This window comes from Zeugodacus cucurbitae, chromosome 3 (assembly GCF_028554725.1).
Source record: "Zeugodacus cucurbitae isolate PBARC_wt_2022May chromosome 3, idZeuCucr1.2, whole genome shotgun sequence".
NCBI lineage: Eukaryota > Metazoa > Arthropoda > Insecta > Diptera > Tephritidae > Zeugodacus > Zeugodacus cucurbitae.
Genome location: NC_071668.1, coordinates 76,490,719 through 76,510,140, shown reverse-complemented (window position 1 = coordinate 76,510,140; position 19,422 = coordinate 76,490,719). Strand labels below are relative to the sequence as shown.

General features: G+C 34.7%; 1 protein-coding gene across 7 annotated transcripts in view; it reads left to right on the top strand.

Annotated features, from left to right (window-relative positions):
- LOC105212094 (serine-rich adhesin for platelets) overlaps positions 1-19,422 on the top strand; it is a 202,764-nt gene that overhangs the window by 32,887 nt on the left and 150,455 nt on the right. For 3 of the 7 annotated variants that reach the window (XM_054227867.1, XM_054227865.1, XM_054227863.1), the window contains exon 1: positions 14,528-14,873. The exons of 1 other annotated variant lie outside the window; for it this stretch is intronic. The gene's annotated coding sequence lies outside the window, so the exon portion shown is untranslated. Of the gene's footprint in view, positions 1-14,527; positions 14,874-15,479; positions 16,355-19,422 lie in introns of those variants that run through there. 3 more of the 7 variants (XM_054227868.1, XM_054227869.1, XM_011183869.3) reach the window with 3 other exon arrangements.

Here is a 19,422-nt window from a genome sequence, read left to right as displayed (position 1 = left end):
TTTCCCGCTAACCACTTATCAAGTCTCCAGCAGATCCGCCTAAGCACCTAGTTATGCAGAAGCGGCCGCCATGAAACCCGTTTATACCAGAAACTAGACTCGTAATTCGCACAAATTTATGTGGAACATGGCGAATTATGAATACGACTATGATAATTATGTGGTTGGTTCAAGTTGTTTGCAGCTGTGGCCGTTGCATGCGTCGCAGCGTTGGAGCCGGCTGTAGCTGCTGCTTAAGACTAAGGCCGGTGGTTCGTGGAGTGACGGCCCCTGACCAAATGGCACTGGATCAGCAGCGCCAACAAACAAACGACAGACAACAAGTGTATTAGCTAATTGTACATGCTACTTAGGCATTTAAGCGCATATATTAGATTTGGACGCGTGCGTGTGTGCAATTTTGCTTGGCACCAGGTGTTTGTATGTATGTACTTAAGTATGCGAAGGCTATTTATTGCACATGAGTGTACTATATTTTAAAAACTTTAAACTCATTGACTCAGCATGAAGAGTGCATTTAATTACGTTATTGTTGTTGTTGTGCTTAGAATCCACACTTTGTTTGAGCAATATGTTTCTCTATATGTTTATATGTATAATTTATTAGTAATTGCTTTAATTACTTGCTAATTTTCGAGGTTTTTTTTCATTTTGAAACTTGTAAAATCTCGAAGCATACCTATATTCATACTTTTCATAATATTTTATGCATATATTTTTTACACCGTTATTACTTCTCGTCACTGCAAACATGTTTCGTTTCACATGCGACCAGTTTTGCAATTCATATGTCTGTATGCATGCCGCTGAGTTGGTGACGCCGGTCAGTGCTGGAGTGCCAACTTTGGTAGATTTGAATATGAGGTCATGTGAAGTCGTTTGGTCCGTTTAGAATATTTAGACACAAAGCTGACAAACGAACCAACAGCTTTTAGTGTTCATTCACACATTCTTCTATTCTCATACTTTCTTTTGTGCCATCGTTTTCACGCTTCTCACTTTGTATTCAAAATTGCTTTTTTAGTAGCTTTGACAATTGTGCTGTGCGCACTTGTCTACATGACCTGTTTTCTTTTTCTACTTTTCATCTGAGAATTGGGTACAGCGACAGTTTGAAAATCTCACTTGTCATGGGTTACATTTGCTAATGGATTTTCAGATTTTACACTGGCTTTTAGTGCAGTTTTTAATTTTAAAGAAAGGAATGAAGACTATCCTCTCCTCTCTTTATTTTCGTTGCCGGCATAATCGAGAAAAACTAGTAGATCTCTTTGAAACTTGATACCGAACTCCTAGCACCTAAAAAAAACCTATATTTGGAGCTCTCAAAACGATTTTAGTATTCAGAAACTTACTTTTTTGGCAATTGGACGTCAATTCATGATACCACAGAAACTAACTGCTTCTCCATCTGACCTGTTAAACGAAAATGGGGACTCTTTTTGTTGTTGTTTTAACGATTATCCCTTCTGAAATGGAACATAAGTCTACTTGTCGTGAAGGTCATCTAACGATAGGCCCAGGAAATATGCTGTTTCGACAGGGTCGGACCAAAGGGAGAGAGATGTTAATGAGTCGGATTCGTTGGGCATGCAAAGACGTGACTATTATCATGCCGGGACTCATTGCAGGCAGGACATTCATTCTGTATATCGGGGTCTGGATAACTAGGGGTTTAAACTGCTACAGTATTTGGAACGAAGTCGCGCAAAAGAACTCGAGCGCATCGTCTGATATAGGTGGGGCATAGCCTCCAAGGACGCCATTCACTGGGAGCGAGGCAAGAAAAGTGTTAATAGCTCCGTTGTGAATGGCGTTTATGGGACTCTCTTCATTCCTGCCATTAACTGGTACCGCATTGAAGACAAGATCTGTGGATATGGATCCAAGTGGATCTAAAGTAAAGGACCTGTTGTTCTTGAGTTTATTGTTCCATCTGCGGAGCGTTACCTTGAAACAGCCATCGCATTTTCTCATCAGCGTTTTTTATACTTGTATTAGATCCAATAAGATCCGCAAATAGTCTTACTACTACTATAATACTACTTTTGTACTTCGAACGAGTACTTCCCAGAGATAATCCTCTGATTCTACGTTAGATTTCAAAACTGATAGAGATTTTGGTGTTGATAGTGCCTTCAAATCTACAGCTATGGCTGTCGAATGCGAAGTGGGCTGATTACAGGAGATGTGTATGTCGTTCTCGTTCATTATAGCACTTCTTTAGTTTACTTTTTATTAAATCTAGAAGAAGGAAGAAGGAGCTTACGGCCTGATTATTCAGGCTCGATTAAGCAATTATATTAGATTAGATTTATTAGAGGATCGCACTGCGACCTACGGTCTATTGTGCCCTCTCCTATTTATCACAGAATACCGTCCAGTCCTGTAGCTCTAAGAAAACTTAGCAACGCTGCAGGGCTGGTGGTCGCGATATTTTCCCTTTGGGGATATAGAGACCCCATTTCCTTCCTCCTTAAACCCGCAATCGCACAGGTTCGTAGAGCAGATTCCGAGTTTGTTTAGATGACACCTTAGTCTGCAGTGGCCAGTGTATAGTGCCACTAGTTGTCTCATTTTGTTTCTTGGGAGCGCAATTAGATGCTTGAATCTTTTGCGGTTGTACCCTCCTAGGAACAATTTCGAGTGGCGAAGTCTCTGCAGCCGAAACCAGTAGCGATTCCTACTTTCTAATTCGCCTTTGAGTAGTTCATTTCTCAGAGCTTGCAGACCAACGGCAATGAAGGACTCTGGCCTCACCGGTTTGGTGGCCGTGGCTTTCTTAGCTAGCTGGTCTTATATAGGCAACTTACAGTAGAACACATGGTACCCATACTTATTTTAAGAATTTGTTCATTGGTTTCCTCTTATCCGAAGCATATTCACCTTAACTCTTCACATCCATGAAACTTGTGCTTGAAACCAAGAATGATAATGTATTTTTGTAGCCAGTTGAAGTCGCTTCTTATTGAAAGTATTAATAACCAAATAAATGCATTATTTGTGCGCATTAATATGCCAAGTGTACATCAAAATACATTTTCGAAAAACAATAAAGAAGTACGTGAGTATTTTTAGCATAGACAACTACATATTTATGAGCCACTGTAGCTACCAGCGAGCTTGTGTAATAAATATGCATAATAATTATGGAAAATAAATAGTCATAAATAATTAAAAAGCATAAAAACATTGACACCGCATACGTGATTTTGTTTGTATGCGCTTTTACGAGCCCATACATACCTACTTGAATACATACATACATACGTATGTAATTGTATATAAAAAGCTAATAAAATAATTAAGCTGCAAAACGCTGGGAAAATTAAACTGCATTATATTTGAAACCTGAAACGAAATTATTAGCAACATTTGAGTAAATATATATATAAATTATTTACATACATACTTATGTGCATATAAGGTATCATATATATACATATAAATATGTATGTATGTTTGTATGAGCGCTTGGAGAAGTCAGCGGCATTGCAGCTGGCGTTTAAGATCGCTGGAATCATGTTGCTTATACCGGCTTAGATACATACATACATATATAAATTCATACATACAGACTTACAGACATATAACTCCAAGTAAGCAAGCAAGCGCACAAACAAAAGCCGGTGTAATTTTATACCGCTCGCAGCGTAAAACGTTTCAATTGCAAAGCTTCAATTTATCTCAGCTACTACTCTTACATTCATTTGCATTTAACGCCACAGACAAACAAACAAACACATTTGCACTCCATTTACATACACATACACACATGCATATGTACGCCGCGCGTCATATGGCGGTCAGTTACAGCGTCGCGATCCATTTAATTCCGGCGAACGTGATCGGAATGAGCCTCCATTATTTGTTTGAATGCTGAAGTGCACAGCAAATCGATCGTTAAGTGTAAAGAAAGAAAACAATAATAATAATAACAATAACAACAGCGCATGCGCAATTACTTGTTTGTATGCGAAAGCAAAGTGTGTAAGACAGCAAAAAAGATGTAAAAATACATGAAATTTAAAAGAAAACAATTAAATATGAAAAAACATATGTATATACCTACATACATTTATAGCCGAGTGATTCATTGTCAGCTGTTCGCCATGTCTGGGAGGGAACTTCGCAGAATTCATGCGCCCACATTGCGTACTTTGTTGTAAAGCGAGATGTAGTCGCACGATTGCGAAATTGATAACTAATTGAAAACACAGCAAAAACAAGAATTTTGTAATGCAAAACATGCGAATCAGTCAGTTCATGCTCAATTGTAAGCTACGCTTAGTCACATAAGCTTTAACTTTTCCACTTTGAAATTCACCCATCAAATGACGGTGTCTTATTTCATAAAGAAAGAAATGAAAAAAATAAATAAATAAAAAGCGATTATCCACCAGAAAATATGTGGATATAGGCCTTTTGAGATTTATGCTTCCAAAGTGAAGGAATTCGAAAGTCATAACTTAGTGTTGAGTTACAGTAACTGGTTATCCAACATTTACAGAACGAAGGTTTCCTTAAATATTTGAATTAATTAAGGAGACGGAAACCACATCTGAAATACGTATGAGTTCAATGAAGACAGATGAGAGAAACCGACTCCAGTTTGCTGCGACGACCGTCCACTAGGGTTAGGGTTCGATTGATTTTGTTTCTATGAGAGATTCTTGATAACATTTATAAATTTACATTCCGCCATCCTAAGGGTTTGAATCTAAGGAATGCAAGGTGACCGAAGTAACGTATATTCCACATCCATCCCATCAAGAAACACAAGAATATGTATATAAAACCTGGTACCGAATTTAATACGCTCGGAACAGTTTATAATTTGTATATAACTATTGTGTTGTACCTCATTAAACTCCAAATTGGGAGCTCTCAAAGTGGTCCTGTATAACGACTACTAAAAAAACTACTTTCTATCGCCACGTTATTCATTAATTTTGAATTTAGTAGACTAATAAGCAGTTATTGCAGACTTAAAAGCATCTAAAAAAATAGTTTTCCGCAAATGGACGTGAACTCATAATACCAAAAGATCTAACCTACTCTCCATCTGGTCGTTTGAATACAAATGGAGCCTCTCTTCATCTTCACTACCAGCTAGTACCGCTTAAAGGGGGGGGGTAAGGTTTGACAAATTTTGTTTTTAAAATTTTTTTTTTAATTTTTTTTCTGAACCATCAATATCTCAAGAATATTGTGTTAAAATTTTAGGTCATTCGGAAAAAAATTAACGAAGTTACAGGAGGTTGAATAACGGTACCTCAGCTATCTGCGCTGAGTGTACAAAACATTGAATTGATTTTCCCAAATATGTCATTTTTAAAGTCGGTGACCAGCCTACAGAAAAAACTACTGCTTCGATCGTTTTGAAATTTTGAACAAATATTCTACATATATATAGCTCTCGAATGACGTCGAGTTTTTCCAAAAATTTTAATTACTAACAATTTTACAATAACAAATAGGTCGATTTTTTCGTCTAAAATCGTGATTTTGGCTTGAAAATGGTACCAAAAATTGAAAAATTTAAAAATTAAAAAAAAAAACTCGACGTCAATTGAAAGATAAACTAATAAACTAAAGAAAGCATTTTGGTTTTTTGGTTTCGGATGATACAGTGATGCTGTAGGCTGGTCACCGCACAACAACTTTTTTTCGAGGTGCCTGCAGAGATCGACGATAAATCCGTTATTCCTCGCTATTTTTCGATAAAACTTTTTTTTAAGTATCCTTCAAATGTTGCACTTTCATATAATAATAAGTAAAATAAACCTACAGCAATAATTTTTTCTAAAAAAAATCATGAAAAAAGGTATTTTTTCGACGAAACAAACCTTATCCCCCCCTTAAAGACAATAGCAGTAGATGAGGTTCCACGTGGACAATATCCAAACCAAAGGAGTTGTTGTGATTTGATTTGTTATTATTCGAGCCTCTCCATTATTGTTCCATATTCGGAACCTTTCTTGAAACACCATTCGAATCTTCTCATCCTCGCTTTTGTATCTAATTTTCATTAGAACCAATAAGACACACAACAAGTCTTATTGCTGCTAAAATACTCGATAACCGATGAGCTGTTATACATTTTGGTTTTTGCTTTTCATAAGATTTTGGTAAGTTTCATCTGTTGATTAATATCAGCAGCGACATCTACTGTAGCTTTTTTTAATCAAAAAATTTAGCCAATCGCATACAAAGAACGTATATCGTACGTCTCTGTTGCAGAGTTGCATTTGATTTTCAAGTCGATTTAAATTCAATGAAAAATAAATGGAGATTTTATTTTGTATAGTAAATCGATCTTAATAAGCGTTTAAATCGAGCAGAGGCCGGTAAATTAATCAATTAGCACCTGTCTAAAAAGCTATAAAAGAGAGAGACTTCATTAGCAATCAACTGTAACATCGAGGTATGAGGTTATAAGAATATCCATAGCTTGTGAGCTAATCTCTCTGTTTATATCTAACGGAGGTTCTTTTGGAGTGATCAAAAAAGACGATTGAGTCATATGTGTATATGGCAATAACAATTTCAATACTAATACCGACCTAAGTAGAATTATGCCAGTTGTTTCTTCGATTCGCCAACTTCCAAGTTTCGACGAATCGAATACAACTAAACTTAATTATCTGATTTTTTTCATTTCTTCCATAATGCTATTAGACGACACCTATAATTCTTCTAGCTTTACATTTTTATTGCCTTCATTAGCAACATTAAACATTTTTGCCATAAAAAATCACTTGCGAAACTCCTATTTTAACACACACCTTAGTATACTCGTATATCTACATTGTCTGGCAACATAAATTTATTATATTCTTAGCAAATACAATACATTATCATTGAAGCAGAAACAATGTGTAGTTATTACCGGCGCTGCTAATGATTTTCCTTTAAAGACTTGACCACAGCGAGCCATATGACTGCAAGCAATTAACCATGAAAGGTGAGCTTGATTATTTGCAAAGAAAAATAAAAAATAAAAATAAAAATAGAGAAAAAATAAAAAATACACAAAAACAAAAATAACCAAAAACAAAAATTAAAATAAAAAAAAAATTACAAAAAAAACAAATGAAAAATGTAAAACCAAATACAAGCATTATATTGTGGCAACAACAAAACATTCAGTGCTTTGAAAGTTCGAAGGCAGTCAAAGGCATAATCGCGCGCATAAAAGTGAAAAACCATGGCATGAACAACGGTAAAAACAAAAAGATAAAGCAAAAACATGAAACACAGAAATTAATGTTTAAAAAATAGTAAAACATAACTGTAGTTTAGACAAGTATTAAATAATTGCTGGCTGGCACACCAAAGCCAACAACACCAAAACATTTTTATGCGCCAGAGAAAAGCAACAAAAAAAAATTAAATAAAATGAAATAATCTTAATAACAAAAATGAAAAAACAAAAAAATGAAAACAAAAGTAGAAACCACCAACTATGGTTGAACACCTCGCGATTTATTGCTGGAAATTTGTAAGCTGGATTTTTGTTGTACGCTTTTTTCACACACAGAATGTTAACAAATTAACAGACGTTCAACACGCTTTTAAATCAGCTTTAGAAACTCTTGTGTGGCTTAAGCAATTTAATTAAATTTCGTAACTAATTCCACTGCAAGCGTTCACACATCCCATTCATAGGTTCATACATAATTATGTATGCTTTTGGTGTGTTTGGTTGTATGTTGAGTACGTGCGCATTTTCGTGCAGCCAATGCTGCCAGCTGTGGGAACCTAATTGTTATGATTTTTATTATTTTTGAAATTTTTTGAGTTTTTTTTAATTTTTTTTTTATTTTTATTTTTTATTTTTTTTTTAATTTTTTTTTTATTTTTTTTTTAATATTTTACAATTTTTTTACATTTTAAAAGTAAATTTCTTTTATGTTTTTTCTGCATTTTGTTTTTAATTTTTTTTACAACTGTTTTTTATTGTTTTATTCGCCACAAGCCAACCCGCTCGCCTACGCTCGTTTAAACCGTTTCTCTCAGCCACTCTTTCTTGGTGTCATAATTTTTAATTGCATTATTTTACCTTTCATTTTCACCAGCAAACAGAAAAAAAATTAGCGAATCGGAATAAAGGCCGCAAAACAAATGTTCATTTTAAATGCAACAAAAAAAGAACAACAACAACAATAGATTTATTAGACAAAAAGTGTTAATCGCGTGCAAAATTTTAAATGCATTTGCAGTTTTTGATTAAAAAACAAAAAAAAAAAATTATGAGTACTTTTGTACTTTCACTTTTTAATAAGCGGCAGGCATTAAAAAAAATTAAAAAAAAAAATAAAAAATTTCAAAAAAATTAATAAAAATGAAGCGCTTGTAAGTAGACAGTTCATGAAGAGTGCTTAAGCGCTGTGACGCTTTTCATTCCATAAACAATTACAAAAATTAAAAAAATCGCAATTCATTGGTAAGCCATTTAAGTGTGAATGGGATGTTTTGCAGGGTTGTCACTCACACTTTTCGGCCGCAGTGTACTGCCTGACGCCTTATCTAACATTTCATCACGACTCTTTCACCTTTCTCGCCGATAAATTCCAACAAAGGTTCAACTGCCAAGTGTAGACTTAAGCTTCTCCACGCCTTTCTAATTGCAATTTTTTGTTTGGTGTCGTCTACTTTGTGGCAACCACTGTGGCAATGACTTCGAGAGTGCGATTATGATTGCGTTTGCGAAAATTATGCGAAACAAAAGTTTGTCTGCAGCGTGTGCCATGTGAACTTTTGCAATTAAAGCGATTTCATATTAAATATATGAGTTTGCCTTTAGTAATCGTAACAATCGCAACAATCGCAGAATTGAATATAATTTACTTTGCATTGTTTTGTTTATGAAGTCATCGCCATTATTGCGCACTTGCAATATTATGTGTTGTCTAGTGAAAACTGTTTCGTGCTTTAGTATTCAGATTTTTTTCTGCGAAAAGTGAGGTTAGATCATGAAGACTACTCATCTGCGTTAGAAAACGTAGTTAGATCTGACGAATGTTGGTTATATCACATAATGAGATTCGTTCTAATTTAATTTTTCATCACTGCGATGAGTTCATTATCTCCAGATTCAGGTGAATGGATGATTCAAATGAACCCAAGGGGAAACATCTAATAGCGACTGCAGTAAGATCTCCTGACAACAAACCAACCATGATCTAGTTCTTAAAATAGATTTTGTTTACAATTTTCGCGGTCCATCCAAATAAATGTGATGAAAATGTTCTATGAGGCGACTCTAGATCATGTCATTGGCATAGTCTGTGTACGAGAAGAGTGTCATTGGTTTCTCTCATGATAAATAAGTTAATTGCGTGAGTGAAAGTGGTCAGCTATTTTTTGCCTTTCCCTTTATCTGCCATGTAAATCTAGTTCAGATCTTATGAAGATAGATTGTCTAAATGTGTTCCCTTCTAATTCGGAACAGCCATAGAACCTAACCTAACATAGATTGTCGCTTAAATTGTTAGAAAAACTCTTATAATACTTATTCAGATGTCTCTCGCTATATCGTTAATCCATGTTGGGATATAAATTTCAGATTCCATCGTTTACATAGACTCGACTACCTAGGAAGCAACGTGAAATCGCTCGGAGCAACTCAAATACCCCCACTTTTCCTCAATTTCATACAAGTTTCTTAACAAAATCCATTTCTCTATAAATGCAAGCAGGCATTCTCCATTTGTTTTAATGCGTTGGGATTGCAATCATTTACTTTTTCATCATTGCCTCTACTTTTATGGCGGCGCACGAGTACACTCGAATGATCGCCGTTGCGCTACCATATGTCGACTTAATTGCATACCGATAAAATACAAATGCATTGGGGCGACTCCCACTCAAAAGTCATAAACACTTCCACCAACGACGCAACAACAACAACAACAACAAAAGCAATGAGAATGAATTGGTGCAACAAGAGTCGAACTGCAGCTACTGCAACTTGAACATACGAGTATACAGAAGTGTCTAAGCGGTTTGAATGGCCTGTAGGAATATTTTCAAGTTTGGTTAGAAGCTATTATTAGAATGTGTTGATTTTCTTGGCTTTATGACTAAAATCAAAGAAATAATGTGTTGGATTCTCATTTTGATTAGATATCTCTACTCTGTGGAAATCTTTCACGACTTAAAGTTGTGTCGTCAGATAAGCTTTTTACCTCAAGGATATACTATAATGGAAATGAGCCCTCTAAGAAAGATTTCTGTGAAGTCAGCTTCAAAGTGTACTGCGTCTCGTTAATTACCCATAACTTTGTGCTAAGGTAGTGGGAAAGAGATTATTTCTGGTAGATTATGGGGTTATATGGGTTTCGTGGATTCAAAAAATCGATTTTTTGTTTTTTTGGTTATTAATTTCTACAACATCTCCAGAATATTGTCCTAAATTTTCAAGTCGATCCGAATAATAGTTTCGGAGATAAAGTCTTTGGAAGGTGTGCGCTTCAAGTCAAGTACTATTGTTACTCAAAACTTTAAACGCGTTTTTCGCGGAACCGTGGGTTCAAAGTCGGTTATCAATTTTTCTCGAAAACTACTAAACCGATTTTGATGAAATTTTGAACAGGTGTTCGAAATACAATTTACTTGTGCTTGAACGAAGGATTTCATTTTTTTTTCTATTACAATTATTTTAAAAATACAAATTGTTTGACCGAAATTTTTAATTTTTTTCTGCCAAAATTCCAATTTTCACTTTTTTTTTGTATTTTCTTCGTTCAAGCACGAGATTATGGTCTTACCGAAAACACTTATTTTTGTTTTTTTTTTTTCATTTTGGCTGATCCTGTCAGGAGTCATGCTGACAACGCGGAAGCACCTTTTTTCCGAGGGGTTACCGGAAATGGCGTCGCAATGGAGGAATTTTACTTTTTTTTTTGAAAATTTCAGAAATTATTCTTTAAATATGGATCTATAAGCCAGAAAAAAGTCTGAATTAAATACATATTTTTGTACATGGAAAAAAATCTTTAAAATAGGCCATTTTTTAAGCGACAATACGCATGTAACCCCTTAAATACTTGAATTATAGAATTTTAGGCTCTCAAAAAGTAGTTAATACTATAGAAAATAGTTTTCGACCTGATACATTTTTTTGCCAAAACATTTTTTTTTTTTAATTTGAAACGCAAATTAGAACTTTAAATCCATAAATTGTTGAAATATTATAATATAAATGTGTGTCCATTCTAATTAGCCTATATTATATTGTTACTATCTGCCTGTGAGTAAATTTTTCCTACAGGGTGGCATATTAATTCGAGCATTGTGTAGCACTTTCGTGTAAATTTGTCAATATTTTTATGGCAAGATTTTTGTTTAGTAGGAGTACGCGCATATTTATATATCTAGATGTTTGCTCATATATATGTATACATATATACATATGCATGTATGCATTCACGTCTTTCTTGGCGCCTACTTACTTGCATATCTAATGTGATATTCAGTGCACTTAAGCGAAATTCAAACAAACACACTTTAACTGCATATGTGTAAATATATTTTACAATGTATATATATATATTCATATGTATATAGTCATACATTTTACATGTCTTGTCGCTTGTAGTGGGCGTACAAAATTTCACTCTACTCCAATGCCCTCCACTTCACCAGAACTTTTTGACACAATGTAGCACTGGCGTCGTGCTAGCATTGTTATTGTTTTGTTTGCTAACTGAAATAAGTGCCTAGTGAGTGGCATTTTGCAAAAAAAAAAAATACTTTTTTATTTTTTATTAAACATTTAAACACAATTTTAATATTTTTTTTATATTTTTGTGCCTTTTTGTGGCAACGTTGGCCCTTTACTCTGTTTGGTTATTCAATGCAAATTTCGCAATTGCGCATTGTGCGATTTTTTTCCATTTTTGTTTCGCAGTGTAGCAAACGCAAATTTTATAATTGCAAATTTTACACTAAACTTCCGCAATTTTGTTTTTCTTATTTTCTAAGTGGAATTATTACTCGATTACATAATAATGCAAAAGTGAATGTCAGTTGTTTGTTTCCTCCTTCGCATTTATGTACCTTCCATTGCATAATTTTTTTTATTTTTACAGGGAGTTATTACTCTATTAGCTCGCATAATTAAGGGAATTTAAGAGCTCTGCTGTTCGTTGTGAGGATCATTCGTTTCTACTGTCAAGGTTTCGCCATTTTTCGTTTAACTTTCTAAAATTGCATTTAATAAAACTGCAACGGTGAGCTTGAAAAACGAAAGTACAATATTTGGAGCATTGAATATTTCAATTTATTTTAATTCCAAATGTGCCGTTTTTGTTCAAAAATTACTTGCGTTACAGTGCAATATTTTCAAAAATTGTATAGAATAATTTTTTTTTATTTTAGTAATTTCATGGCAAGAATATTTTTTAAATTATTTTCATAATTTTTTTTTTTTCATAAAAATAATTAAAAATTTAATATTCCATTATACCATTTGCTTAAATACTAATTACTTACTTACTTTTTATCAGCATGGAAAACTCTCCACTATTACTCCTCATTCCACTAATTACTTTCTTCGCATTATTTTATTATTATAAACAAATTAAACACCTGCAGTATGCATATAAATTTCCAGCCTCAAGTGGTTTCCATTAGCTTTAATTATAAACATTTTCACTTACATACATACATACTTCATACTCTCCACTCACACGATTTCACACTTTTTCCACGGTTATATGACCTTCTCCCATGTTCTCAACTGATAACAGCTTTACAGCACATTTGTGTGACTTAAGTGAATATACTCAAAGCAAGTGGTTCGTAATGAAGTGTTTGAGATAGTATAAATGATGATTAAAGGTTTTATATTTCAACTGCATGGTTTCTTTTATTATTCATCATAGTGTTATTCAGGTATTTAAGCGACGTTTCCACAATAATCTAGATTGTGATTTTGGTGATTGGTAATTTTTTCAGTGTTCTTGAGATTTTTCTTGTTAAAAATTGAGTTTGGGAGGGTCTACTTTTTTTAATATTTAAATTAATTACTATTAATATTTCTGGTACTTAATGGACTACTTTTGAAACACAGTAGATACTAAGCAGTTGCGATGATTTGTCTGAAACATGCAAGATTTTACGCCTATCTACAAGAAAGCAGGTTGATAGACTACATTCAGTTCATTCTATATGTAAGTTTCTTATATTTTATAGTCCATTTACTAGTTCGAGATCTCTATCTCTAGCTAAGGAATCACAAATAATCTTGGATCTATGACATAAAAGTGGCCTTGCTCCGCTGTTCGTTCGTTTTCCGTACCCAGTTTTAGTATTCTGCTTATTATAACTTCATTGCAAATAGTTTATCAGATTCGAAAATCAATTTCGAAAATTCGAACATTATATTTTTTAACTTACTTAAATAACTTAATTGAAAATAGTTTGTCCGATTCGAAAATCAATTTCGAAATTCGAACATTTTATTTTTTAATGATTTTTGTTTTTTATTTTAAGAATCTTCTATTTTATTCAAATTTTGCTTCGTTCCTATTTATTAAGCGCTATAGTGCTGATGTCTTACAAAGGTTCTTAATGAGTTCTCTAATATGATCAATGGTTTATATCGTTCTAATCCGATTCCTCAGCATTTTTTAGATAGTTTTAGTATTTTGCTGATTATAATTTCATTGCTAATGTTTTGTCTGATTCGAAAATGAATTTCGAAAATTCGAACATTAATTTTTTTTCATTTTATGTTAATTTTTTACACTTAAATAAACATTTTGCTACGTTCCTATTTAGTCTGTATAGTTTTAACGGATTAGAAAATGAATTTCGAAAATTCGAACATTAATTTTTTTTCATTTTATGTTAATTTTTTACACTTAAATAAACATTTTGCTTCGTTCCTATTTAGAATGTATAATTTGATCGGATTCGAAAATGAATTTCGATAATTCGAACATTAATTTTTTTCATTTTATGTTAACTTTTTACGCTTACAAACATTTTGCTTCGTTCCTATTTAGTCTGTATAATTTTATCGGATTCGAAAATGAATTTCGAAAATTCGAACATTAAATTTTTTCATATTATGTTAACTTTTTACGCTTATAAACATTTTGCTTCGTTCCAATTTAGACTGTATAACTTTATCGGATTCGAAAATGAATTTCGAAAATTCGAACATTAAATTTTTTAGTATTTTTTCATTTTTTTTAAATCTTTTAACCATTACTAACATTTTGTTTCATTCCTATGTAGACGTAATTGAAATTGCTTTTAAGTGCTGTAAAACAGCAACAAGTATTGTTTATTGATAAGAACTTATTTTGCTTTCGCAAATTGTCATACAGCGAAAAATATATATATGCCTGTTATATATTTAATGAAGTAACAGTTATAAGTGCTTGACAAAAACAAATTTTACTGCAAATTAGCTGCCGATCGATAGTGACGGCGCTCTTTTCAGTGGGTGACTGTGTCAGACGCGATTTGCGCCTCGCCGAACGCGCACCCAACGTAAGCCCCCGACTCAAATAAGTAGTGTTTCCCCTTATATTATAGTCATATGTGCTAATTGCGTGTATTATATGCTCAAATTGTGTTTGTGCTAACTAATCAAGTGCTGGCTGACTTTGTTGTTATTTGTTATTGCAATTGCTGTTTGTCGCCGCCGATCAGCTGACATGCCACACAAATCGACGCCCCAATATGTGTTAAACGACGATCGCGAGTGAACAAAAAGCCTGTACGGTTGAGTGTGTGTGCGCTCACACACAGTTTATTTTGGTTGGTTGGTGAGTTTATAAGTGAGTGCGCAAGATGAGCTATTATCCCCAAAATATTACTCATACGACCTGGTGACGTAGCCGCCTATTAATGTGAGTTTAATGTGTGATCAGTTGGTTTAGAAGTGGCTGTGTTAGTGACTGCTTGTGTGTGTGTGATCTTATTAACTAAATATTTTGGATGTTGTTGTTTTTGTGTTTGTAATAAATATTTTAGTGCTTTTAATTGTCGCAAAGCCGGTGGGGGACTCGTGGATTTATTGTTTTTGATAAGCATTTTTTCTTGCTTTTGTGTTTAAGTGCTCTTAATACAATATTTTTTTACTGTTATAGTTGCTTTTGTTGTGCGCTCTTTATTGTTGTCTTTGCTGTTGTTGTTGTCAATTTTGATTTTGTAGCAAATTGTTTTGCTCTGCCAAAGAATGAATTTCGCTTGTGTATTTCCTGTGCTGCCTGCGCTTACAAACATACATACAAACATACATTACTGCGCTCCGCTTTCAGTTTACTATATTTTACTTTATGAGTCGCTTTTATCTGCGTGCACATAATGGCATATACAAATGTCTGTATATATGTATATTTGTTTGTAGGTAGTTGTTTGTATGTAGGTAGCTATGTGTGTGGTTGCCTAAATGCTTGCTTGTAGTTTTGTGTGTTTGCTTAGCCGCTCCGCCTGTCATCTACTACTAGCGCCTTAATATCAACATTTATATCTATCTATCTACATACATACCGAGATATTTATGTGCGCTTGCCGTACGTACCTCCGCCGCTCATGCATCACAAGTTCAGTGCACAATTTCACCTCAACGTGTCGAGTAGGTGGTTTTGCTGTCGACTTTTACGATCAAAATTCAAAAAGTAGCAATACAATATTTGTCTACAACGAACTGCGAATAACGAGCAACGAATGTTTTGAAAAAAAAAAAACAAAAACAAAAAACGCAAAATTGTAATCACAGCCCGGCAACTTCTTGCAGCGTGTACTCAAATAACGGCGCGTCATTATTTTGACATTTCGAAAAAAAAAATTTTAAATAAAATTCGCAAATTTTGATTTAAGCGCAACAGTGTGTGTGTGTCCACCGTATTATTTATTGCTAATTTTGTGTTTACGCCCAACTGCAACGCGCATATACATACATACATACATATCTGCATCTCCACACATATGTAATAAAATTTGCGCTCTCTCGTTCTGTAAGCACACACACATACATACTTACTGCAAGCTAGTCTAGTTTTGTGTGCCGCCCGGGAGCTGTGTACTTATTAGCTTTAGTTATTTGTTCAACGAAAATTTATCAGTAACGGTTTTTTGTATGCACGATCATACGGCAATGTGTCTGAAAACGTATAATATTAAGCATTTATGAAGTAATCGAAAAACTATTTTTTTTTGCGAAAAAGTGTTTCTGTAAAGCTTTAATTGTGTGCCATAAAAGTGTTCTATTTAAGCTTAATCGAGCCTAAATAAGGGAGTGAGAGCAAATCTTATATATGTGGTTCTCCCAAAGTGCCTAAAGTATTACAGAGCAACGAATAATTTTGAAATAGTTCAACAGCTACAGGTGTGTATGGAGCAGAATTTTGAAACTAGTGGATTTTGAACAGTTAGTGTTGAAACAAATACTTTGTTGCAATGGAAATATATAATTATTGGAAAAATTGTCTATATAGTGGCCGTAAAATTTATATCTCAGTTTTGTAAATATACCACAAATTAAGCAGATTTGTTTACTATTTGTCGACCTCGAAAATTCAAAATCATTTCAATATTATTTGCTTGCGGATATTTAGTATATTTCCACTTTGGGAAGTTTCGCTGGAATCTAAAAGTATTCAAACACTTGAATGTTTTGGAAATATTTCTTATAGTTTAGTTTACAATTGATTCAAAGCAGAAATAAAATAAAAATTTCTGGTACAAACCAATTTTTTCAAAAATGTTAACAATTGTAGAGGTCGCAGTTAATATTTTGCTTCTCAATAAGAAAATTTCCTGTATTTTACTTACAATCTACTTAGCCTTATCAGGTGTCAAGAGAGTGCCATACTTTTCAAGTTGAGACGCTAATGAGCGCTTTGCTTGATGTTTGTTCAGGTTTTATTTTCCAATTGTGGTTTTCATATGAATGTCAAGCGCCTTGAAGACTATCCCCTCTTTCTTCTACTCATCATCTTACTCTCTCTCTCTCTTTGTAAATCAATATTCTGTGATCGGTGAGGGCGTAGATAACATTTAATGTAATAGCAATTCACACAAAAATAACAATATTATTATAACTAAATCTATTTCCTTCGATTTCTACCATAAATCTAAATTCTCAGCAGATTTCTCGTTTAATTCATACATTTATTATACAAATATCTCCCTTCCGCTTTTTTGCTCTTTATCTTTGCTTTATAAAAAGTGTTACAGTGTTCGGATTCAATTCAAATATGCCCGATTTCGTTCAATAATCTGTTTCCATCTAGACGGCAACTTCATGATACCCCCCCTCGTAGAAACCCCCCTCCTTTACACCACCAAGGGCGTTCGCCATGGACAGGAACAGGTGTAATCACTTGGCGCTATGGCCGGGCTATATGGTGGATGCGATAAAACCTTCCATCCGAGCTCCCGTAGCTTCTGACGAGTCATCAACGAAGTGTATGGTGTGGCGTTGTCCTGGTGGAACACTACACCCTTCCTGTTGGCCAATTCTGGACGCTTCTGGTCGATCGCCTGCTTCAAACGGTCCAGTTGTTCGCAGTAGATGGTAGGATTTAGCGTCTGGCCATATGGGAGGGATGATTCCCTTACAATCCCACCAAAGATACATCAAAACCTTCCTGGGCATCAATCCCGGCGCCACTGGCCTTCGACCAGTTATATCTGATCTATTTTTCGTCGCCAGTCACCATCCGCTTCAAAAATAAGTCGAGTTCGTTCCGTTTCAGCAACATATCGCAGCCGTTGATTCGGTCCATAAGGATATTTTGCGTCAAATCATGCGACACCCAAACATCAAGCTTTTTTGTGTATCCAGGCTCCTGCAGATAGTTTAAAATGATTTAGTGACTAACTCCCATCTCCTGGGCGATGTCACGAGATGCCACATGCCGGTCTAACTCGACGATTTGATCGGTATTCATCGTCACAGGTCTTCCGCCGGCTGTCTTATCCATGGTGTCGTTTTCACCCACTCTGAATCGTCGAAACCATTACTCCGCTGTTCGAAGTGATACGAGTACCATCCCCCAAAACACCATTAATATCACGGAACGTTTCTCTAGCGTATTTTCCGTCAACGAAGGAAAACTTTAAAATAGCGCGAATTTCGGCTTAAGTGAACTCCGCGTCTATAACTGTTGAGCAATAATCAACTAACGCAATAACCAAGCTAATCATGCATAGTGTCGTTTTGTAGGTTATGTCAAGACCTTTTAAAGATGTACATATAGTATTGCCAGATAAGAGCTCTGTAGCGTTTAAAATAGCCGCGAAATTCAAAGAGACAAAAAGGCGGAAGTTAGATATTTGCCGACCTAATATATACAGATCAGACCTCCTCAATATACGTTTAATTATAGTATTAGAATATAGTTATTGCAGAAATATAATTCCTAGGACCTTGTACTTTTTTCCTAACGATATTACTTGTTGTAACGTTTTGGCAACAGATGACGTCTACGAGGCCCAGACCTCTATAGTGATCTAGCACCTGTCTGTCAAAAAAACATAGTAAGATTACTTTCTTTGTTCTCGCGAAGGTCATCTCTCAAAGGATTAGCGCCGCCATAAAAATTATGCATCAACACAAAGTACTTACTTATTGACCTAACAGAAGCGCTGACCTTGCTTTGTCTTACCTGCGCCGGATCTACTTTTGTTTGAGATAATGGTATATATTTGTTCCTGCTACACTTACAAGAAGCATAAAGCCACTAAAAATGGAATAGTAATTATTTAATTTTTGGAAATATTAAACATGTATTTTCACTTGTGTCTATGAAATATCAAGAATTCTACTTCTATGAGGATACCTAAAAGTACTCAAATCTTACGCTAAAACGCCACCGAAATTGTTACACTTGATGCCACAAGACATACACTTTCGAATATAGTGCCAAATGTCATTGACCGAACGACTAACGGCCAAACAACAATTTTACAACAACAACAACAACAACGGCAAAGCAATTGCATACGAAATAGCAGCAGCAAAGCCCCTTTAATTGATGCAACTAATCATACTTTTCATTTCGTTACCACAGACACACTTTTCATTTCGAAAACTCGTGGCAAATAATAAACACATTACAACAACAACAAAATTACAAGCGAAAATAAGCCAACAAAAATAACGAAAGGAAGCAGCAAACGAACCAAAATAAAGAAATTAACAGCGAAAATTGCACACCAAAAATAAATAGGTAATTGGTTGTTCCACCAACCAAGCTGCTCCCTGCTGCTCCCCCCATCTACCTTCTTCTGCTCTTCGTTATACAAACGCTTCGCCGGCTGTTGCTTGTCGGTCGGTCGGTCGGTTGTTGTCGAACACGCTCCACTGCCTGATTGGGCAAATAGTGCGCTGGCGGCTTGTGTTTGTGCTGTGGATCCCCACTATGGCGTCCTATATTTTCGCCTTCCATC